The sequence below is a fragment of the Zingiber officinale genome, chromosome 3B, assembly GCF_018446385.1.
Source record: "Zingiber officinale cultivar Zhangliang chromosome 3B, Zo_v1.1, whole genome shotgun sequence".
NCBI classification, from domain to species: domain Eukaryota; kingdom Viridiplantae; phylum Streptophyta; class Magnoliopsida; order Zingiberales; family Zingiberaceae; genus Zingiber; species Zingiber officinale.
Genome location: NC_055991.1, coordinates 124,307,783 through 124,322,147, shown reverse-complemented (window position 1 = coordinate 124,322,147; position 14,365 = coordinate 124,307,783). Strand labels below are relative to the sequence as shown.

The window sequence follows — 14,365 nt, the reverse complement described above, 5'->3', positions numbered from 1 at the left end:
ATTCTTATTTCTAGATAAATGTTTATACCAAAAGCTAGGCTTTTAGTATACACTCTAACAGCACGTTCTTCTCGTCCACCGGTGTACTCTTCCGCGGTCACCTTGTCCCTCGGACGCACCGAGCCAATCGGTTCTCTCCCCGTGTCGTCCTTCTCGCTAACCGCGTCTTCTGCTCGACTTCCTGTGTTCCTAAGCTCCTGCACACTTAGACACAAGGGTTAGACAAAATAGGACCTAACTTAACTTGTTTGATCACATCAAAACACCTTGGGGTTCCAACAGGAAGAAGATTAGTAGGCACCCCATCCTAGAGATTCCTTGGTGGCCGGCGGTTTGGATCCGAAGAGAAAAAGGGTGGTTTTGTCTTGGTAGATCGTCGTCCACACGACGTCCAAGAAGAGAAGAGAAATACAACAGAAGATCAAGAGGTCTTTAGCTACAAAGGAAAGGTGCAACTAGTGCTTTAATTCCGCTGCATAATTAGTCGAGTTTTCTTTGTATCAATTTTGAATACCAACACAAGAGGTCAGCGATCTTGTACTTCGATCAAGGTATGCTTTGATCCGTCAAGAACTTGCTTGATTGATCAAACACATGTCTGATTGAACATGCGAGTTGCTAGGAAAAGTTCTGTACTTGTACAATTTTTGTACAGAGAAATTTAAACAGAACGAAATTTCAACGCCTTCACTACAGTTGATAGAAAGCAAGATGAGTTATCAAACATTGAACAAATTGAAAAATTTTCAGGTTTGATAGTTGTTTAGGTACCATTGCTATTCAAGTCTTAATTATTTTCCATTTTTGTTTTTTATTTGAGAAAAAAAAGATTCACAAGTGTTGCTTCTTCTTCTTCTTATTTTTGTTCTTCTTTCTTGTGAAATTTTGTGATTAGTCTGTTTCTGCAAGCTTCGATAATGCAGGTTAAGGAAGGGAGACAGTGATTGCTTGTTCTGTGATTAGCAATGAAGTTCTCATCTGATGTAATTGCAAGATGCAAGTAATGATATTCTCAAACTGATGTAATTGCAGTTATTGAAATTTTTAGTTCAATTGTCATTGAAATTTCTTGATATTTACTCATACTAATCTATTCTCAAACTGATGTAATTGTAGGATGCAATCAAAAAGCTTCTCATATAGATAATGCAGTTTCAACATGAGTTTCCTAGAGTCTTGAGTTGTGTTTTACTAGAAGATATTAGTTAACCCTCTTTTGTAGTCTTAAAAACTAAAATAACTTTGGTTATTATTTCTTCCACTATGCAAGTATTGTAACTTAAGAGAAATTCTTGAATAAATTCAATTTCTTATATTGTATGCTTATGTTGGTACTAAAGTGAAAGATGAATCTCTCTATTGATAAGGAATGTTCTTAGCTTGCAGATTGAAGACCATTGTTTGTATCTTGTTTAAATTCTATATCTTTTCAACTACCATCAAAAGGTCTTCATGGTGACAAAAGGAACTTCGAAAGATCATAATAATGAAGCTCAAGAAACCAAATAAACTATTTTTTCATAAATCTTATATCTATAAGAATCTAAGAATCATGTAACGAAAGGAACTTTGAATGTGGTAAGTTGCCACAAACTCCAAAACATTAGCTTAGATTTAGAACGTGATATCTGTAAGAATCTAAAAATAGTAGCTCACAAACTCCAAACATAAATTTTAGAATTAGAAACCAAAAGTTCCTCACCTACTACTGCTCATCTATCTCCACCATGAACTCATGCACACTGCCAGATTTAACACTGAGAAGGAGCATTAAACCATGAACTACATATCGAAACATCAAACACCATATTGTTAGTGCAATTGACCTCTAGGGTTTCAATGTTTGACAATATGACCAAGGGTTGACCCAAACAGGACCTGATGTTTGGGAAAGAGAAGTCTAGTCAGGACTAGATGACTAGCAAAGGTAAGTCGTAACCAAAGGTTAGGCAAAGTGGAAGTCCCAGTGAGTGAAATCGGGCCCTAGTGAGTGAAGCTAGGTGGTGGAAGTCCCGGTGAGTGAAGCTAGGTGGTGGAAGTCCCGGTGAGTGAAGTCGGGCCCTAGTGAGTGAAGCTAGGTGGAGGAAGTCCTGGTGAGTGAAACCATGCAATGGAAGTCCTAGTGAGTGAAGCTAGGCAACCCTAGGAGGTAACCCTAGGTTATACTTGATATCTGTTAATATTGTCCTAACTCAGTGTTGCAGGGAAGCTCAATTAGGTCGACGGGCTGACTAAGTAGCTGACACGAAGTCCAGAAGGGTCGAAGGGCTGACCGGACGTCTGGCAGATAAGTTAAGGTAAGTCACTAGAGGGGAGTGACTGTGAGGACACTTTGTAAAATACCGAAAATGGGTGAATAATCATAAGGGAATTTTTTAAAATTTTAGAAAACTTTTGGGAATTTTTCGGAGACCGTATGGCTTCGGTTACGGGGATAAAAACTGGGCCCCCGGGAAAGCCTGTTTAGGCTACCCCATTTAAGCGAGGAAATGTTTATTTTTTTTTTTACTCCTTTTCCTTTTTTGCTATTTCTTTTTCTTTATTTTCTTTTCCCCCGTGCCTTTCCCCTTCGTTTCCTTCCCCGCATGCCCGACGCCTCACTCAACGTCGATTCCTTGCCCTAACCGCACGCGACGGTTTACTTCTTCCCGTGCATACAAAACCCTCGGCCAAGTATTTCCTCTGCCCAATCCTCTTCTTCTCTTCTCCTTCCCTCCCGAGACGCACACCTGACACACGCAGACGCTTCGTGCCACCCTTGCTCCGCCACTTCGCCGAGCGACGGCGCCGATCACCGCTACAGTCGGCGCCGACCCCTGATCCACTCCTTTCCCCTCTCTTCCTCGGCCACCTCCGCACGAACACACCTCGATAGCCACTTCTTCCCGACACACCCCCTCTGCCCTCTGTTGCATTGACGCTGCCGCACGGAGCAGCGCGACGCCCTACAGCCAACGCTTAACCGAAGCTTCCTCTCCCCTGCCGACATCTCATCGTCGCGGAGGTCCTTACCACGTCGATCACCACGGAGAGCACCACCGGCAGCAGCCTTTCACTCTGCCCTAGTTAGCCATCACAGAAGCTTTCGGATATTAGCAGAGAGGAAGAAGATTAGGGTAAGGCAAGTAGGGTTCTGTTTTCCCAATTCTTGTGCTATTGGGTTAATTGATCACATTGGCATTTTCTTGGTTCCCAGCAGCAACTTCGTTGTAGCTCCGGACACCAATTTCCAGCGTCAAACTTTTCCGATCGCGGGCCAGCAATACCACGATCAAAGTTGGGTGAGTTTTTTTGGATAGGTTTGATTCATTATATAGTTGGTTGTTCATGTGTAGTTAGGTTGACTTGGGGTTAAGTTAGGAATGGAACCCTAAGCTTTGGATTAGGGATAATTAACTGGGATTAACTATTTAATTAGGGTTCCTGGAGAAAAATAATTTAGTTTAGCTATTTTGCTTATAATTAAACTTAGCTAAACTGTACGATTTATTATAGGACTTTGATTCGAGACGGTGTCTCGACGAGGGATCTATTTCGGATACGATCCTCTTATTGGAGGCGGGTACCTTGACTTATCTCTTAGATATGTCATTTTATATGCATAGTAATTTTTAACAAGTAGTAATGATTATGTTTCATATCTACATCAGTTTGTCACTACCGGATACCTGTTACATGCTTGTTTTGCTTACCTGTTTTGTATTTTATGTTAGTACCCACCTGATTATATATGCTTATAGGGGTAGTGACATAACCATGCTCTATTATGTTCAGAACCTAGGTTTTTATATCTTATCTGATCTGTGTACCTTTGATTTAATTGTTTGTCCTATGGTACATATTTTGTAGAGATGGATAGGTTCAGGATATTCTCATGCTTAGTATCATGCACCATCTCGCATGATTGCATGTTGTGCGATAGTCAGCTCCATTATTGTTGAGCACATCGCCAGTTACATAGATCTGCACACACCACCACTCATGGGTTAGTGGAATGTCAGGCAGGGTGTGTGGCAGTTCTGCTGTTAGGCTCCGTTAGTCTGGTGACTCAGCGTGGTAGCCGGCAGACAGTTCTGCTCTATTAGGCTCCGCTGGTCTGGAGACGTAGCGTGGTAGCCGGCAGACAGTTTTGCTCTGTTTAGCTCCGTTGGTCCGCTCATGGGTAGTGTGGCGCAACATGGTAGCCGGCAGGTATCCCTCCTCTGGACTTGCTCAGGGAGATGAGAGCATTGCGCTCCCCCACTTATGATTTGGGGTAGGAGGATAGGTATACTCCGACAGCATCCCGTCCACTCGGTCACTCATCAGAAGCAGTGATGGCAGAGTGCACGGTTGTCACAGCCCTACCCACTTGGTCTCACAATCGTGTGTGAGATGGTTGACTAGCAGTAGGGGTGACCAGGACATGTCATTGGCATCATACGCATTGATGCATTTATTGCTTGTGTTTGCTGCACTTGTATGCTGCATATTGAATGGATGCATTTGTTTGACATGCATACAGGATTCCTACACCTCTTGATTTATTATCCATACACCAGGTCCTGGTTAGTATAGTGGTTCTCCTATTTATTTCAGTTGCATTTATCCTTCTTATATCAGGAGACTATACACATGATTAGTGTTATTTGTTATATTTCTTACTATGCATGTCAGTATTTACCCGCTAAGAAGTTGACTTACCCCGTGGTTATTACTATTTCAGGTTGAGGCTGTCTGGAGAGTCCCAGCCGCTAGTCCCCTGCAGATCGTGAGGATGTGTGTTTTATCTTTTAGTTTTCTTATTACTATTTAGACTTGTTCTAATTTTTGACACTTGGATATTGTATGGTTTTATTGTCGATGGGTTTTATTAGATATGTTTTGCTACATGCCTGTCTGGATGGCAGAAGAGGTGAGTTGATTTTTATTGCGACATAATTTAAGTTTTATGGGTGTAATTGAGTAGGATATCGTGATTTGAGCTTTATGGGTGTAGTTGAGTAAGATATTTGAAAGAATGTTTCCTTATCATTGTTTTAGTTTAGTTTTACTATTAAACTGCGTGGGGGTTTGCATTATTATTTATTGTTATTGTTCCGACCGTGTTGGCCGAGGTATATGTGGCCCTGAGGGCATTGTAGAAAGTTTCAGATTGTCACCCGTACAGGGGAGATGCTGCCGAAATTTTTTCTAGCAAGAACTCCTCCAGGGTGTGACAATTTATTTGGTATCAGAGCCAAGTTGGTGATACTTGTTTATTTTTCGTGTTACGAATTTTTGAGATTAATACGATACCTGCTTTTGGTGTTCTGGATTTTAGGGTTAGCCCAAGTTTGCTAGTTAACTTGGGTATTTATTTTCGGATTTGTATGGTTTCCGTCGATTTTCTCATCCGGAATTTTGAGGAAAAATGGGGACTGGACAGCGACAGAACATCTCGAGACGGCAAATAGATATAAAAGTAATTTTATAATTTTTATACTTGTAGTGATATTTGTGTTATAACTTAACAAATATGAGGAGATCTGCACGAGTAGCTGCGAGACGTGGTACTGGACGGCCATGTAAGAGGACTTTGGAATCTCTGGCAACGGACTCACCAGAGATCCCTACTGGGTTTGAGCCTGTCGGTCAGGGACAAACTCAGGATACTGCGGGTGCGTCGGGCTCTCAGACCTCGATGGCTCCTTTAGAGGTACCTACCTCGACTGCACCCACTGTATCCACCTCTACCGTATTTATGGTACCACCAGGGGTACCACTGGCATACTCGTCACCTACTCCGGTCGAGCTTACGGCGTACCAGGCACCACCGCCTCTTGGACCTACAGTGTACCCAGCACCCGCACCAGCGATACTGGTTGCTCCATTTCTGGTACCACCACCTACCGTACCTCCAGCTGCGGCCACCCATATCGACCCTGCAGTACCGCCAGCGGTATATTCCCTAGTTTATGCAGCAGCACCGGGAGTACCTCCCTCGGTCTATCCAGCGGTACTACTTGTAGCATCAGCTCCAGTGGTTCCGTCAGTTCCTGCAGCCGTCCCTACACACCTCACTAATATTGTCGCGACACGAGCCCGGATCCCAGTGTTGGCAGAATCAATGAAGAGTCAATTCACACTCTTCCGAGGAGAGCTTGATCCGAGCATGGCCCAGTCTTGGATAGAGACCATGGAGCAAACCTTCTTCTACATAGCTTGCTCCAAGTGGGAGAAAGCACAGCTGGCTGCTTTCCATTTACGGGATGAGGCTGACACCTGGTGGGTTACGCAGCATTCCATCATAGGTGAGCAGAACATCACCTGAGCCAGATTCAGAGAGGCTTTTGAGAGCCGCTACTTCCCACGAGCATATCAGATGACTCGCTAGCAGGATTTTCTGAGTCTACAGCAGAACTGTTAGAGTGTCTACTAAAAGCCTAGCTTTTGTAAACATTTATTGTGAAATAAAGAATCACATTGGTCAAATGTCTACATTTATATGCTAAGTATAGTTATTCAATTAATTTATATTGTAGATAACATGGTGTGTGGTGTCACACACAGAAGATCATGTTATCAGTTCCTTATAAGTTATAAAAAGTAGCTCACGACTAAGATGGAAAGTAACAAACTATTGGAATAGTCGTAGTGTAATTTGGTATTAGTTTATCTTAACTATAAAATTATACTAGTACACTCTGAGTATATTGAGTATGACCATTTGAGGTAGTTTCTTTTTATACTGACTATATAAAAGAACAATACCTCAGTTATTATGGAAGTGTGTACTCTTAATCATGATATAATAACAAGCACATATACTTAATACTTATTTCTTTAATTTATCAAAGGGTATGATTTAGCTCGTTAAATCAATAGGCCCGATAAGTTGGGAAATGATATTATTTATATGGTGTGTTGTTGATTATAGAATGAAATTGTGTCCTAGTAATCTAGGTTGATGATGTCCCCTTGAGGAGCTCATAAGGATTGTCATGTAAAACCTTGAAGTAGACTTAGTCCGACATGACAATAAGGTTGAGTGGTACTACTCTTGGAGCTAGATATTAATTGAGTGAGTTGTAAGCAACTCATTTAATTAGTGGGCATTCAATATATTAAACACAGGGAGACTAACACACTCATGATAAGAAGGAACTCATATAGTAATATGAGATTGGTGCGGTAATGCAATAATAACTCTTTAGTGGAATGAGATATTATTGATGAACTCGAATTGGGTGTTCGGGGCGAACACGGGAAGTTCAAGTTCATCAGGAGACCAAAATCAATTCCTCCTCACGGTCCCTGTCGTAGCCTCTTATTTATAAAGTTTTATACCCACCTAAACCCACCTTCTTACCCATCCATAGGTGGTCGGCCAAGCCAAGCTTGGAGCCCAAGCAAGGGCCGGCCAAGATAAGCCTTAGATGGATCAAGTGGTGGCCGACCCTAGCTTGGAGCCCAAGCTTAGGTGGTCGGCCATAATAAAAATAAAAATGATTTTATTTTAAAATCTTTCCTAATGTGGAAGACATGATTTTAAAAGAGAGTTTTAAAATTAAATTTTACCTTTTATAGTTTCTACAAAGGATTAAGAGAAAGGTTTGATATCTTTCCTTATTTGTAGATTGAAAGAAAGATTTTAATTTTGGAGAAAATTTTCCTTATTGTAACCATCCACATGTTTTAATAGAGAGATTTTAATTTATAAAAGTTTCCTTTTATAACCAACCATGAAGGGTATTTTTTAAAAGAGAAATTTTTATTTTAAAAATTTTCGGAAATAAATTAGGAAGTTTTAATTTTGTGTTTAAAACTTTTCTAGTTTGGAGGACTTGTAGGGGTCGGCCATTAAAAGAATAAAAGGAAATTTTAGTTAAATTTTCCTTTTGTTCATTGGCAAGGGAAAATAAGGAAGTTTTAATTATGTTTTAAAACTTTCCTTATTTGCCAAGACCAAGGAATATAAAATAGAGGGTAGAGGTGACTCACCTCATAACAACACATCTATTTCTCTCCTCCTTTCCTTGGTGGTGGTCGGTCCTCTCCTCTCTTCTTTCTCTCTTCTCCTTTTGTTGAGGCCGACGGCACTTGGAGCTCTTATTTCATCTTGGTGGCTAGTTGCTTGTGGAGAAGAAGAAGAAGAGAAAGAAAGCATCCCTTGGAGCTTGGTTGGTGGCCGAAGTTCTTCATCTCTAGGAGATTGTTGGTGGCCAAAACTTGCAAGGAGAAGAAGGAGGCTTGGGTAGATTCTCATCTCGGTAAATCGTCGCCCACACGACGTCTGAGATAAGAAGAGGAATACGATAGAAGATCGTGAGGTTTATAAGCTACAAAGAGAGGTATAACTAGTTGTCTTATTCCGCATCATACTAGTTTTCTTTGTATGAATTTTGAAATACCAAACACAAGAGGCTAACGATTCTAGGTTTCGAATTTATGATTCAATTTTATGTTTCTTTTGTTTTTCGATCTTGTGATTCGATTGTTCTTAATGATTAAACCTAGGGTTACTATAAGAAGATTAAATATTGAATTTCATTAAAAGGCTTTGTCTAGGAAGTGGTGGATGATCTCATACCCAAGAAGACCTAGTGTCTCGCCATGTTTAACCTAGAAGTTGATCTCTGAAATAAATATTTAATCAAATTTATAACATAGGTGGATTTGAATTAATAATGTTAAGCATCGTTTGCGATCTAAGTCTAAACCTCTAAGAACAGATAAGTTGAATTTGGAATCAATAATGTTAAGTTCTGTTTGTGATTCCAAATTTAATTTCTAAAGAACACAATAGGTTGTTAGGAATGGTTCAGGACTTGTACAAAATTTTTATACAGGGAAACCAGTACGATATTCCGAGTAGCAACCAACAGTTGGTATCAGAGCTAGGGTTTACCTCTGTGTGTTTGGTTTTCAGTTTAATTATGCATATGTCATACATATTTTAGGCAGGGTAATAGTAGGATGTGCAAATAGATTTAACTCTGTGGTTGCAGGCATCCTAGATCCAACTATTATGACCCTAATGTGATTGTGTGTGATTGGACCCTCGGACATGTCGAGGGCATTTTATGCGTGTGCATGATTGTATGCATTAAATACAGCAGGAGCTGTATTAGTTTTAGGATTTTATATTTTTGTTTCGATCTAAATTGCATGTACATTCCTTTGTGGAATATAGGATCGATATATGTAAAATTCTATTTATCGCGGATCGTATCCTTGCGATATGTGGTACTATTTGTGAACCAGAGGCGCAGCCGAAAAAGAAGCAAGATAGATGCGACGACTAGACCCGATTGCGATGGCTAAAGATGGCAGCAGCTAGAGTTGGCAGCACACGGAGGACAGTGATGGAAAAGGCCATAATAGTTGGAAAATTATTTTTCTATATTTATTGTTTTATTTGCTGTGATGTGTGTGTGCATGATAAAATCCTCATCTTAAAAAAACTAAGTGGGAGAGGGATTAGTAAAAAAAAATCCACGGTCTCCATTACTGGTTTGTAAGTGATGCAACAAACTTGCGTGTTGACTCTGAGTGCCTCCCTCCACAACGGATAAATTTGTTTGTGGATCACTAGATCAAACTTCCTTTATGGATGGTTATAGGAAATTATTTAGGAGCGTGTGATCTTCTCCAACTGAAGGGGCACAATCCTATTTAATGGACTAAGTATCAAGTAATGGTATACACTTAGGCACATTTAATAGTATCCTCCCCAAGGAAGTCACTGCTATTATTTGTGTGATCAAAGGAATACCAACTATTAATTTTATTTGTCATAAAGTTAGGATGACAAGATAATAAAATTAATGGGTAAAACCTCCTCTTACTTCATTTGCTTATAGCATATTACATCAATCATCTCAAAATCATCAAAATCCAAGTAAATACAACTACAATGATAACAACTCCAAACTTTCTATTCAGTGAATATATTTGATCACTCAACTTCATAATAACAAAGTTGTTCACATCCTCCAGGAGATCATTACAATCAACTGTACCCTTGTAACTATTTGAAACATCTCGATTTTTTTTTTTCAATCCCTCTCATCAACTACTATCTGAATGATCATAATGTAGTACCATCAAAGAAATTATCATAACCAATGGGCACGACAGTATCAAACTAGGTTTATCAAGTTGAACAAAAACTCCTCAAACATTTCCCACCCAAATGACAAAGAAAGGAAAAATCTCTCGCAGTAAACCCAATAGGCTCTGTACTCCCGGACAACGGACAGAACCATGCGTCCATCCCGCCTCCTCGTCTACTCCGTCCTAGGGTCTTCCGGCATATCCTGGAAGTCATCCTCACCTGTAATAAAAATGTCGTGAGTCTATGACCCAGCAAGTTCAGACCAATATGCATAAGAGGATATCTATAAAGTAGAGGAGATAGTAACTCGAAACCAAATGAAATCATAAGCCAGATATCATATAGCAAAAGAAATACTCAGTGCACAAGTCATCCTATATAGCTAATATGGTGAATATGTCACATATCCGGTAACCACAATTTGAGCCAGTCAACAGTCCCATGATCCTAGAGGTACCTCGTAGAGAACATGCATCCAGTCATATAGCCGAAGCTAACATAAATTCCAGTATCAGTAAAGTTTGGAATGGGCCCTCCCTGGAGCTCATCTCGGGTCACCCATCCCGTACTGTCACCCCATATGCTCATATTCATTCCTACTAGCCATATAAGAGAAATATAATTTGTTCGTAATATGCTGCACAACACAGGATATAGATAGAGCTATAACTTAAAGATGCATAGTGAGTTTACTCATATTAACTAACTGTTCTCTAATCAATAGATAAATAACTAGCAGTCCAATTAATTCCTCATTCTTCAATTCTGTAACCATTTCATGACTATATCCTGTACACAGTTCAGTAACAATCCATGTAATTGATAACAGTTCCTATTTTGGATGTTACCAACTAAAGCATGCTGTCATATAAGAATTAAGCTAAAAGAACTTACATCTGATTCATTCATGACTCCATGATTCCATTATCAGTATTATAGAAACAAACATAGCAGCTAATGACAAAAGTAACAATCTGAATACCAATCTAGCAACTCAAGGAGAAAAATAAAAACATCACGGACCAGTCCTCATACTATCCACATCTTGTTCCAATAACAACCGGAAACAGCAAGAAGGTCAATCAACGTTATCCATTCCCAAAACCACCTCAGTTTGGAGAATAGAACAGCAATCAATTGGAACAGCAGAAGGAACAAAAACAAAACATAAATCAGCAATTCCATCTGAAGTTTTCAAATACCCAAGAAGAAAACGGAACATCCACAAAATCGACTTGAAGACCTCACAAGAACCAACACCAAGTCCAAGCTCCACCGAAAAACTCAAAGCACAACTCATTCCATCAAATAACATCTCGGTTAGACATATCATCAAGCAGCTAACATTCAGAAACTCGCAACATCAACAACATGGAGAAAATCGAATCCAATCCCAATCATAGCCAAGTGAACCTCGCGAAAATCGCAAACCTACAATTCCACTGCCAACCGAACTCCATCGATACAGAATGCACTGGCGAATACTAGGGAATCAGGCGAACCAAGCGAGATCTACAATGAAACCTCCAAACCCACACGAAAATTCTGATTAAAGCCACCATCCGACAAAAATCTCACGACAATCATAAATTCCGAAGCATAAACCCCACAAACATTCCCCGAATCAAAGGAAAACACTGAAACCTCGGTTAAAACACAAGCATCACTGGATAAGGTGAATCGCGATCCTTACAGTCACATGGAACTTGTCGATAAGGACTCCATCAACTCCCAGTTCCTTAACCAATACCTCACAGATATCGCAACTTGCATAGAGATTGGACTTGCCTTTCGTGTCCTTGCGCCTCTGCCAGACATCCCCGCTCTGTCCTTGCTACCACCCGAATCCAAATGTCCTCCACGGATCTAGCTGCGGGATGCGAGGCTTGATCTGAGCTCGAGTCTTCGGTGAGGAGCTCTGCCGATTCGGTGGAGTGACTGCCACCAGGGAGAGCCGGTGATCGCGAGAAGAAGAGGCGTGGAGTCGGCGTTTTAGGGCAACAGTGGGCAGGCGAAGCTGACATACTTTTATACGTAGGTTACTTAGCCTACCCAGGGTAATTAAGACTAATGAGTTCCCTACCTATTAGGGTATCATACTTGTCCATCAATTTTAACAGTTCTTTCCCCTTGAAATATGATGTTTAAATTCATTTGTACCCTCAAAAATTTCTAAAATTCATAGAATATTTTTTTTTATATAAGTTACTCCTTTAATTAGCGCTTATGTGACCTTAGACATTTTTTTTAAAATAAATTCATTAATTTCGCTCGTGGTCCTTACATTATTACATTTCTTCAATTCACTAATCTTCATATGCAATTTTTTGTTATCCCTCTTCAAATCATTAATAATTGCCTTAGTTCTATCTGACAATTCTAGATCATACTATAAGAAGAAGTCACATCTCCTTTCTTGAATATCGAATAAACATAATGAAAACCCAATAGTTAAAAAACATATAAATACAGTTGATTTTGAAACGATTTTATATAAAGAAAACTCTCTAAATTTTGGGCATGAAAAAAATTGTCTTCCCGGGTTGTTTTCCTTCCATGCTATCTAGAGAGTAGCTCTTAACACACAATGACATAATATATAGGGAATTTGACCTTGTTCATCATACATGCATCTTCGAATGAAAGATGTTGCTAATGAAGAGTTGACTGCTATTGTTCCTTTGTCCTGCAATTTTTTTTAGTCCAGCCAATTATGTCATCATTTGTAAAAATTGATACAAAGAAATAAATTCACCATATCATTTCTCCCTAGTATTAATATAACTCTGATATATGCAAGTATGATGAAAAGAATCAGAGCTTCCAATGATACCTCTTGATAGTATGATTTAAACTCTGACAACTAATAACTACACTATCAATGTATTGTATACTCATAACCGAGTTTGCTAGCTGAAATTACCTAGGAGAACAGAACAATAACTTCAAACTATACAGATTAAACAAGAAAATCATGTAGGATACAGACCACGAGTGGAACAAACATAACACTAAGCTCAAATCCACACAGAAGAGAAAAGAAAATTTACCAAGTAGGAGTTTTCATTCTATTTCTAGAAAACGAAGTGATCAATGGAAACATAATATACAGACAGCTAAGGTCATCCCAAATCAGTCATAGAATAAGCAAGGAAAATTAACGACAAAAGAAACATTCTTCGTGACCCGAGAAGAATGGAAAGGGTAGGAGATACCGTTGAGGGAAAGGGAGAAGGTTACGTCCTGCTCTGTGGGTTGTGAACACCGTTTCCAAGTCGCACGGTGGCAGCAGCAAGCAGAGCTTGTCATCTGGCAAGAACTTGGCAAGGTAGACGGTGCAGTTGAAAGGCTGCTTGTTGCCAAGGATCACAGATCACAACGTAGAGGAAGGACGAGGGAGAGGTGGGACGGCAACAAGAGGAGCCGAGGCGGCAACAAGCGGAGCTTGTTGTCTGGTCACAACGTAGGGGGAGCTCTCATGGAGGTGGAAGGACTGCTGGAGCTAGCGCTGGAACCTGCCGGGGTTGATGGGGAGGTGGCGGCCGTGGACAAAGAAGAAGGGAGAAGCGGCATTAGGGCGTGGAGGAGAAGGGAGTTGCGATGGAATTAGGTTTTGTTCGTATTTTACGAGTTTCTCTTATTTGTTATTCATTTTTTTCCACGTAAGATTTGCTGACTGTATCTTGGAGAGTTTCGTGCCTTTCTTTCCCTCTACATATCATTTATCCTGATCACCCTGTCCTTTCCAGTAGCTTGGCCACTCCTGTATGTATATGGGTCAGATCACATTCAAAGTATATATATATATATATATATATATATATATATATATATATATATATATATATATATATATATATATATATATATATATATATATATATATTTTCTTAGAAAATCCATCTCCACCATTGTTCCCTCCAATATTCTTTCTCTTGCTACTAATTGATCAGTGCAAATGAATATTGGAGAACGAAAAGCTAGCTCGATGGAGTTAATGATGAGGCTGAGGATTTAAGTAGAGGTGTAAATGAGCCAAGTCGCTCATGAGCTATTCGAAACTCGATTCGATAAAAGCTCGTTTAATGAGGCTCGTTAAGATAAACAAACAAAGCTCAAACTTCGCAATATTCAGCTCGTTAGCTCGTGAACATGTTCGTTAGTAAGCTCATGAATAAACTTTTAAATGAAAAAATAATAATTTTGATATTGAATTTATAAATTTTACACTTTAATTATGAAAAATATAGATAAATATATTAAATTTATTTATTAGAATAAAATTAT

General features: G+C 39.6%; 1 long non-coding RNA gene across 1 annotated transcript; it reads right to left on the bottom strand.

Moving 5' to 3' along the window:
• Positions 1-9,878: 9,878 nt before the first annotated feature.
• Positions 9,879-12,140, bottom strand: LOC121967573. The gene is made up of 2 exons (XR_006107804.1): positions 11,772-12,140; positions 9,879-10,297 (listed from the first exon to the last, which is right to left on the bottom strand). It is a non-coding gene; the product is annotated as an uncharacterized LOC121967573 (long non-coding RNA).
• Positions 12,141-14,365: the final 2,225 nt, after the last annotated feature.